Here is an 11,096-nt window from a genome sequence, read left to right as displayed (position 1 = left end):
TCTCCCTATTAAAATATCTGACATTCCCCATGACATTCAGGGCCCGCTGAAGGACTCTGACAGAGCCGAGTTAAAGCCAAGTCTCTTATGTAGCTCTGTCGAAGGCTGTTTATTGCAGATTTCTTTACTGCACAGTGTGGCGCACACCTTTTTTTACTGCATGGAGAGAGGGCTTAACAGTTGGGGAACGAGTAATAAGCGCCATGTGAACGATGCAGGTCCGTCTGAATGAGCTCCCTCTGATGCTGTTTACAAGAGTCGGGTCTTTTTAAGAGTCTCTTCCCCAACCGCGGAAAGTCAAATTGCCCTCTGCTTAATTATTGTCAGGGTGCATGATTTTTACAGGGGCCTGATCACAATGTGATACGCTCAACAATTTTATGTTGGGCTCTTTTTTGAGTGTAGAATATCTTTATTCCGTGAGGATTGATTTGTTCACGTCTTCAGAATTAGTTTTCAGAAATGTATCTTTTAGACGTTCAGTTGGTTTTAATGCAGTAGTGTGATTATACTCCATACAAGGTATATTTCTAGTCTGGACTTCTGGTGCAGGTAGCAAGATAAGTTTGAGAAATCTGTGCTGCAGGAGTTTGCTTGTAGAAATGTATTATGTTGACCAGTAGGTGGCATTGGAGACAGTGTGAATTAGAAATGGGCACCAAGGCAGTACGTGGGAGGAAGAGTGAACTTACATTGTTCTGGTTTTCATATTAGGGTGCGTGTCTTCCATGCATAAGGACATTGGTCAGGGATTTACGCGCGTGAGGGCATGCATCTGTCCATGTCTTTCTTTCAGATGACTGTCAGTCAAACCTCACACGTTGCAAATACATGCGGTGATGATCTTTTAATTCATAACCAGCCATACACAAGACATTTAGTTGTAAAAGGAATGTTGTAGTGGTTTACATTTGTTTGGGTCCAATGAGTTTATTTAAAACAGTCCTATTTCGGGGTGGTGTTGAATATTACGGCTTGATTACACTGAGCTACATTAGAGCTGGACGATATGGCCATAATTATATCACAATATATTTTTTTAATTTCAGTCAATATGATATAATTCCGTGGGTTCGTTTCCCGCTCCGGGTGACTGTCTGTGAGGAGTTGGTGTGTTCTCCCCGTGTCCGCGTGGGTTTCCTCCGGGTGCTCCGGTTTCCTCCCACATTCCTGGATTGGTGACTCAAAAGTGTCTGTAGGTGTGAGTGTGTGAGTGAATGTGTGAGTGTGTGTGTTGCCCTGTGAAGGACTGGCGCCCCCTCCAGGGTGTATTCCCGCCTCGCGCCCAATGATTCCAGGTAGGCTCTGGACCCACCGCGACCCTGAATTGGATAAGGGTTACAGATAATGAATGAATGAATGAATGATATAATTCCGATATCGATATGAACAATAAAAAAGCCACAGAAAAAACTGCCAAGAACCGAAAGTGATACCAACATGACATCATCATCAAACAAAAACCTCCTGGTTTTGTCAATAATAATATTTTTTTTACTAACTTTAATATTGAGTGCAATTTACTGATGTTAGTGCACTGTAATGACTATCAGTCTGTGACAGATGCTGTAAATAATGTGAAACTGAAATATACAAATGTGTGTAAATATGATATAATTGTTATTAAAATATTTTATATTGTGATATATATTTATAAAAAAATCATTGTCCAGCCCTAAGCTGTAGGGCCATATATTCACATTAATGGTGATTCAAAGAGTACAACAGAATGTGTTATAATTATTATCTAACAATTAAAACAGTTTTGTTGAATTTTGGTTAATCCTATAATTACATCACAATGTGGGTATTTTTACTAAATTAATTAGATTATCGTACTACAGATATTACATTGTAAAAACGTAATCAGTTCAGTAATGTATGCAATAATGGTCTTAATAACAGTACCGTTAAAAATGTATACATTTTAACTCCAACGTTTAATATTCTCAATGTACCAACAGCAAAGAGACCATAAGCACAAGGTAAATCGCTAGCCTTTAGGACCCTGGGCAGACCCTGTGTCTGTGGAGGCCAATAAAAGTGTGGCATGTCTCATTGGCAGGCTGTGTGCGCAGACTGACTGTTCTGTATTCAGGGCCAGTGGTGTGTTTAACTTACTGCGTCTCCTACACACTTCAGCTCCCCTGCCATTTCACAGCATTTGCCGATAACATGGAAACCCTTGCATTTTAACACACAAAGGCAACCACAGTACACAGCCACAGAAGAACACTAGATGCATTCAGAATAACAGTGTGCCCACACACCTGCACGGTGGTGTTTAAAGCTAAATGTGTTTTATTTAGAAATGGACAATAACATTAAAAAATTAAAAATATTTTGTCTTAATAATGTCTACATTATGGTACGTAATGCCATGTTATGTCTGCAGGTGTTAGAGCCAAACTAACACAGTGTTCTGAAGTATTAACACATACACATTCTCCTAACCATAAACCAACCACAAGTCTATATACACATGAATCCCCACATTTACACGGGGGTGGGAAACACATAAAAGTACAGCATTTATGCATATGAACATAGGCCTATAAACACAACATTAAACTTCCTAACAGTCAACCTTGTACAGTTTTATTTTAGAATTGCGAATAACACTTTACTGTAGGGCAGTGTTGATTAAATGACACCTACATATTCTCATCATGACAGCTGACCTATACCTAAATAAACATATATAAAGGCTTATTCCAACAGGTCTGTCAAAAAAGTCAGCTGTTGTCAGCTTTGATGTCAAGCTCACATAACACCTGCCGTATGTGTCATGCTAACATAATGTCAAAGCTAGTGAATGGATTTTATGATAAACAATGCCTATTTGATGGGCGGCAGTCACACAGCTCCAGGGACCTGGAGGTTGTGGGTTCGATTCCCGCTCCAGGTGACTGTCATTGAGGAGTGTGGTGTGTTCTCCCTGTGTCTGCGTGGGTTTCCTCCGGGTGACTGTCTGTGAGGAGTGTGGTGTGTTCTCTCTGTGTCTGCGTGGGTTTCCTCCGGTTGACTGTCTGTGAGGAGTGTGGTGTGTTCTCCCTGTGTCTGCGTGGGTTTCCTCCGGGTGACTGTCTGTGAGGAGTGTGGTGTGTTCTCTCTGTGTCTGCGTGGGTTTCCTCCGGGTGACTGTCTGTGAGGAGTGTGGTGTGTTCTCTCTGTGTCTGCATGGGTTTCCTCCAGGTGCTCCGGTTTCTTCCCACAGTCCAAAAACACATTGGTAGGTGGACTGGCGACCCCAAAGTGTCCGTAGGTGTGAATATGTGAGTGAATGTGTGTGCGTCTGTGTTGCCCTACGAAGGACCGGCGCCCCCTCCAGGGTGTATTCCCGCCTTGCTCCCAATGATTCCAGGTAGGCTCTGGACCACCGTGATCCTGAACTGGATAAGGGTTACAGATAATGAATGGATGGATGGACAATGCCTATTTGAATGTTTTTTTTCTATATCATTTTTCATAAATTCTAATGTATATTTTCTCATTATGTAGCTTTATGATACTGTCCTATCATAAAGCGTTAACACATTTTGTGTAATATTCTTTTTAAGAATAGGGTTAAAATATTTGCATTTCATTTAATGTTCATTATATAGGGCACTAATTACAGAAAATTGTGTACATTTATTTTTCTTCAGTCAGTGATTCTCTCTGGGTCATATGTCTTTTTTATAGATTATAGATATAGACATATAGATTTTTTAATCTATTGCTCTAAGGTCTCTGCTGAGAACGGTGCAGACTGCTGCCATGTAGTGTTCACTGAGGTGCTAAGAAGGTTTGGAATTCTTCACGTGTTGGATTCTATAACGATGTAATTCAGACGTTAAAATGAAGCTGTGTAGTGCAGGACATTCATATCCGTGGAGCTATTCCTTGTTGGTGGATTGCATCTTTTACAAAGTACTTTAGCATATCAGGTTTCAAAAAGGCATGTTATCACAGTGCATAAATGACCATATTCATTAATATACTTTAATACTAGCAGACAATAAAATCACAGACCTGGTTCTGCTGCATATAGCTTTAACATTAATTTAAAATGTTTTATATTCATTCATTCTTTTTCTGTAACCCTTATCCAGTTCAGGGTCGCAGTGGGTCCGGAGCCTATCTGGAATCATTGGGCACAAGGCAGGAACACACCCTGGAGGGGGCGCCAGTCCTTCATAGGGCGACACACACACTCACACGCTCACACCTACGAACACTTTTGAGTCGCCAATCCACCTACCTACGTGTGTTTTTGGACAGTGGGAGGAAACCCATGCGGACAAGGGGAGAACACTTCTCACAGACAGTCACCCGGAGCGGGACTTGATCACACAACCTCCAGGTCCTTGAAGCTGTGTGACTGTGACACTACCTGCCGTGCCACGTGCCGCCCTATGTTTTAAATTAAATTAGTTTAATTATGAATAATTGCTAACCAATATTCTTTTGGACTTTTTTTTAAATAGTCATGAAGTATATTCAGACTGTGTCAAGGCTACTGTAAAGCTTGTTAAAAAGGAAAAGGAACTGTAAATAGTTGGTGTTGTGATCGTTCTCTTGAATTCTGTTTAACTGACAAAAAAACAAAGACATTTTAACTCACTAACTTGAGTGAATTTTGTAAATATGAGCAAATTTATAATTTGACACCTGCAATACACTTCAAAAAGTAGGTACAGGTGCGTGTTTACCACTTTGTTAACACCCACGTTCTTTTAAATTTCACTTTTTAATCATTTGGGAACTTCACGTATTTGAAGTTTTGCAAAAGGAACTTTTTTTGTGGCTGCTCTGACAAAGTCTGATTCTTTTCTTCATGATGACTCTGAGTGGGCTGTGGACCCATCATGATCTTGAAAAGGATGAGGAGGTTATAGACGATGAGTGAAAGAATGATAGGAGCAGATCAGGCTCACACTTCGTCAGTAATGTCACGCTGTTATAGCATGTGCTGCATGAGACCTGGCAGTGTTTTACTGAAATAACCATTTGCTCTCTAAAATTGAAGGTGGAACAACTCCCTTTTCTAATTTTTTCAGGAAACTAGTATGCTATTTATGCAAAAATAAATAAATAAATAAATAACAAGTAGCTGATCAAGCATGTTTAGTGGAATCTGAAAAGTCAATATCCACAGTCCAAAAACACACGTTGGTAGGTGGATTGGCGACTCAAATAAAGTGTCCGTAGGTGTGAGTGAATGTGTGTGTGTGTGTTGCCCTGTGAAGGACTGGCGCCCCCTCCAGGGTGTATTCACGCCTTGCGCCCAATGATTCCAGGTAGGCTCTGGACCCACCGCGACCCTGAACTGGATAAGGGTTACAGATAATGAATGAATGAATGAAATGTCAATATTTGGGATGAAGGTGCTTTGTAATTTGCAATTTTGAAAAATGCATAACCTTTTTTTTTCTGCTTAAGGGCATGTGAAACCCTGGCCATTTATTGATGAAACTGCATTTTTACTGCAGTGTTATAACTTTTGCAATTCCTTGAACTTGCCAAACGGAGTCAGTAACTAACTGTGCTTCTGATTTATGGATTTGCTTTTGCAAAACACTAAAGTATTTAACGAGAGGATGTTTTAAATAACATTCCTCTCTATTTTTAAAAAGTATTGTCTAGGAGTAAACATGTCAATGGTCAAACACATGCCACTGGCTTTGCATGACTGTGTTTAAACAAAGTTTACAAACTTGACTTGATACTTGTGACTTTGAACATTATAAAGATAACGGCTTATTGTAGACTATGATTATTATCTTCAGGGTACCAGGAATAACAAAGAGTAATGAGTGCCTTTTAGTTTGAAGATGACTTGATGATAATAGCTGTGGAAATAGCCAAGGCCTAGTTTTGAAAGCAGACAAAAAATCTCATGACTCAGAATGACTAATCAGGCATAAAAGAGTGTCAGCATATTTTATGCACTCATCTATGAGCAGGGCAAAAAGAGTCACTGTAAGATGGTCCAATTTCAACACACTGTATGACACTGTCTGTATCTGTGCTTTAAATTTTTAAATAGCTACAGTTTACACAGACCAGGGTCATAGATTTTATTGCCCTATAAAGCATAATACTTACTACAATATAGATTCATCATAAGCATTCACCCCCCCTCACCACCCTCCCCAGTACCCCCCCTCTCTCTCACTTTCTCAGCATGATGTCTCCACGCACTTACTTATGTCTGCAGGCAGCATACTGTGAGGTTATCTTTACTTAAGCAGCATGTGATTTTGTGACAGGACGCTCTATGCTTTTATTTCATAAAAAGTAATAAAACATGCAACCTATCCATTTGCCTGGATGAATGTCTTAGACTTCACATAAAAGTCTTTGAATGTCCATCACCATCTAAGATACTCAGAATGTATGCTCCCCTGTTCTTCTACCTGCTGAGCTCTAGGATCAACTTTTCCGTTTCAGTGCAGGCATTAATTACTATAGTCATCCTAACAAGTGGTTTACTAAAAGCACAGCAGCACTCCCTTGCCCCATATACAGCTGATGGGTCCAGATCAGCAATGGTTGGTGAATAATTCTGGTCTACCGTCAGCTTTCACTAAAGGAAACCTTCTACGTCGATGTGTCGGCTGGAAGTAATGAACTGTGTCACTGTGAAGAGGCATGTTTTTGAACATGTGGTGATTTAAAACACTGATCTCCGTGCAGTCTGCACTCTGCCACAGCTACCACACCTGCTTCCCCCAGCATGCAGTTAACCCAGTGGGAAAATGCTTTGAACTGCTGGCCTTTGAAAATTAATTGACAGGTCTCTCGGCCAATCACAATCTTCCATAAGCGCTAATACCACAGTCGAAACTCTCCATTGAATCAACCAGTAATGAGAAGTCCACTTTATTAGAACTAAAAACCCACAGCCCTGATGTTCAGCTGTTAAAGTTTTTAAGAGTGGCAGGACTTCATTTTCCTCATCTGACTGAAGTAAACATGGTTTCCATAATCAATTTTGAATTTAAATTTGCCTTTGTTCATGTCAGTTCTCAAACATGTGACGACTCAAGTGAGTATCTGGTCATTTCAATTTATTCTAATGTTATTCTAATAACTCCTCCATTTTCTGATATTCACATTACGCTTAAACATTCATTCATTCATTCATTATCTGTAACCCTTATCCAGTTCAGGGTCGCGGTGGGTCCAGAGCCTACCTGGAATCATTAGGCGCAAGGCGGGAATACACCCTGGAGGGGGCACCTGTCCTTCACAGGGCAACACACACACATTCACTCACACACTCGGACACTTTTGAGTCGCCAATCCACCTACCAACATGTGTTTTTGGACTGTGGGAGGAAACAGAGGCACCTGGAGGAAACCCACGCAGACACAGGGAGAACACACCACACTCTTCACAGACAGTCACCCGGAGGAAACCCACGCAGACACAGGGAGAACACACCACACTCCTCACAGACAGTCACCCAGAGGAAACCCACACAGACACAGGGAGAACACACCAACTCCTCACAGACAGTCACCCGGAGGAAACCCACGCAGACACAGGGAGAACACACCAACTCCTCACTCCTCACAGACAGTCACCCGGAGCAGGAATCGAACCCACAACCTCCAGGTCCCTGGAGCTGTGTGACTGCGACACCTACCTGCTGCACCACCGTGCCGCCCTCTGCTTGAACATGTGAGGGTGAAAAAAGTCCTAGGTGTTAGCACAGTGTTTAGCACAGGCACTGTGCCTGCTTAGCTGAAAGTTTTAATTACATAAACTGTAAACAAGATAGTGTAAATCAGTGACTTGCAAAATTCTGACAAGCCCTGCCACTCACAAAAAGTCAGGTTTTGCACTAGTTAAGTTTGGACTTGCAATATTGGTACAGTTTAGTTTGATTAACACAAATGCAATGGAAGAAACTGTTTGAGCAGTAACCAAAGATATGATCTAAAGCAACACACACAGATTTTTATTTTTGAAGGAGAATAACAGCAATCATTGCCAGTAAGACCAGTTGCTGTCTAGAATTTGGACTACAGGATTCAAGTAAGCATTCTCCCTGCGATAAGCTAAAAACACACATTGGGGAAAAAAAAGATGTCTACCTTAATAATTTTTTTTAATTATCCTTGTGGCATAATTATCCATGTAACAGTCACACAGCTTCAGGGACCTGGAGGTTGTGGGTTTGAGTCTCGCTCCAGGTGACTGTCTGTGAGGAGTGTGGTGTGTTCTCCACGTGTCTGCATGGGTTTCCTCTGGGTGCTCCGGTTTCCTCCCACGGTCCAAAAACACACGTTGGTAGGTGGATTGGTGATTCAAAAGTGTCCATAGATGTGAATGTAGGTGTGGGTGTTGCCCTGTGAAGGACTGGTGCCCCCTCCCGGGTGTATTCCTGCCTTGTGCCCAATGATTCCAGGTAGGCTCTGAACCCTGAACAGCTTAACCACAGACCCGTGGCTCAAAATGAAGGTGAAGGATAAGCTTTTGTTTGACTCTCTAGATCTGATTAATCTAGGAGCCTGAGAAGATGAACGTCAGTGAAGCAAAGAGACGTCATATACAGATAAGGCTTCAGCAGGCCTCCAGAAAGGAACAGTAAAGAAAAAGAACAGTTGCTTTCATTTGTGTTGTGAGCCCTTGGTCAAATGACACGTTAATTTTCTAAGTAAAAAATACGTGAATTGCACACAGAGGACAAACTTTTGCTCATTTAAATGTACATTTACTGTTTTTTTGCCCACTTATATAATAGCATTGTATGAAATTGTGTTCAAAATCACATGACTAGAAATGGTAGCAAAACTTTATATCAGTCTATGGTCCGACACAGTTTACTAATGGAATTGATCAACACCCACTTGTCCTCTTGCTTTTGTACGTCCTACAAAATTCTGTGAATTTGAATAGCCAAATTCGTACACCTTTTGGGTGACCTTTTTGGATATTGTTTGTGAAGAAATCTTGATTCTAGGCTTTTAGGATGCTAATCTTTTTCACAGCTGGATGCTACTATATTAGCATGACCAGATCTGAAAAAGAGGATACGCCTCCCTAACCCTAACCCTAGTTCTCTTAGCTGAACCTATGTGTGCTTTTAGGTCCTTTACACCTTTGTTTGCTACACAAAACATGGGAATTTATTTTTTCATTCATCCAAGAACTTACATTTGTGTCTCGAGCAGCTATGTGTCGGCATAGTTGCTCGAGATGAGGGTAGGTGCATGAGCTTTGCCTGTCGTAAACAAAGACTACTGACGTGCAGACTGACCAATTAAATATTTACAGAGAAGGTTATCGCCCAATAACGGTAGCTCTACAGTCAGACCGTCCAATCAGAAGATTTTAGGCTATTTCACCACGCCCCCTTCTCACTCAAGCGAACCAATCGGAGTAGGGGAGGGCGGGACTAGTTTGTGAACGAAAATTCTCGAAGTTCTATGTAAGCTCTAGAAAAACAAAATCCCGGACGTTTGTGAAATTCCGCCCGGACATTTTTTAAGTCTAAAAAAGAGGACATGTCTGGGAAAAAGAGGACGTCTGGTCACCCTACATTATGCTAACTAAGTTTAACAATGGGAAGCAGTTCCAGAACAAGATTTGTGATTAAGTGAGACATTTCAGTCATTTTAAATAGAGAAATTTAAAATTTGAAATGACTTAACTTTAAAAGGACATAACTTTACAATGTGAAAACAGTCATGTGAGCAGGGTGGGTCCTTCAGTTGGACTCTTAGGTATTTGAAAGCTGGGTGTAGTTGAGACTTCAGTACAGGCTCTAATTCTTCAGGATCAGAGACTAGCAGGAGCTACAAATATCTAGAATAGAACAATCTTTCAAGTTTGGAAATTAGCACCTGGGAGGATTTGAAGGTTGTTTCCTCCCCAAGACAGCGCAGAGTATGACAAGTGCCTCACACTGCCACTCAAAACCTGCTGCCTCTTATGCTCGAGAGAAGTGTTCAAGGCATACAGATATACTCACCATCATCCTAATATAAAACTAGGGCCATAATATCACCCTCATAATAGACATCTAAAAATCAAAATGAAGTGCTTATTTACTTTTTATTTGTTTGGTAAATTTCTAATTCTCGGCTGTGTACTTGTTTACATTCAGGCAACAAATTCAGGAGTTGCAGGAGAAGCAGGAGGGGGAAAGTGATATTAACTGAGCCTGAAGGAATCTTTAAAAACCTGTGACCATCAATAAAAACAACTGCTCTGTATGTAACAATCATTCATTCATTGTCTGTAATCGCTTTTCCAGTTCAGAGCCTATCTGGAATCTGGAGGGGGCGCCAGTCCTTCACAGGGCGACACACATACACACACTCGGACACTTTCTTTGAGTCGCCAATCAACCTACCAATGTGTATTTTTTGGACTGTGGAAGGAAACCGGAGCACCCGGAGGAAACCCAAACACAGCAAACTCCTCACAGACAAACACCAAGAGTGAGACTTGACCCCACAATCTCCAGGTTCCTGGAGCTGTGTGATTTTGACACTACCTGCTGCGCCACTGTGCCGCCCTATGGTTATGGTTTATGGTGTAATGATATAAACCCTTTTTTTCTTTTACTTTACTGTGTTTCAGCACTTTCTGCCAGATCTGAAGATTTCAGCTGCTACAAAGGAAGAGCAGGAAGTGGGAGAAACAGCATAGAGCCAGTTTACTAAAGAACTTGGATGAAGTGGAACATGTCTGTCATCTAGTGAAAGGCATCCAAACATCAAGAACATTTCCAGCAGCTCTTCCTGACCAGGATGACCAAAAACATCCAGCAAATTACTGACAAGCCAAGAACAGGTGGTGTGGTCCATTTCATATGTGTGTTTTTACTGTTTTCTTTTTTACCATTTTCCTCTATTGCATTATTTAGGGCTCTAGGAAAACCATTTTATTCTTTTGGCAAATTCCGTTTTCTATTTTTTCTGTTGAAAATAAATGGAATTAAACAAACCATAGGAAACGGCAACTTTATATTTATTGAGACTGCTACAGTAACATTTAGCAATAGCAAAAAACGTGAATGAAAGTTGTAAAAATATATTCAGGGCACATATTTTAAAACTATATTTATAACTATATGTAATTGTTTTCAAGGCGT

This window comes from Hoplias malabaricus, chromosome 13 (genome assembly GCF_029633855.1).
Source record: "Hoplias malabaricus isolate fHopMal1 chromosome 13, fHopMal1.hap1, whole genome shotgun sequence".
Lineage (NCBI taxonomy): Eukaryota > Metazoa > Chordata > Actinopteri > Characiformes > Erythrinidae > Hoplias > Hoplias malabaricus.
The sequence above is the reverse complement of the archived record's forward strand: the minus strand, read 5'-3'. Positions refer to the sequence as shown.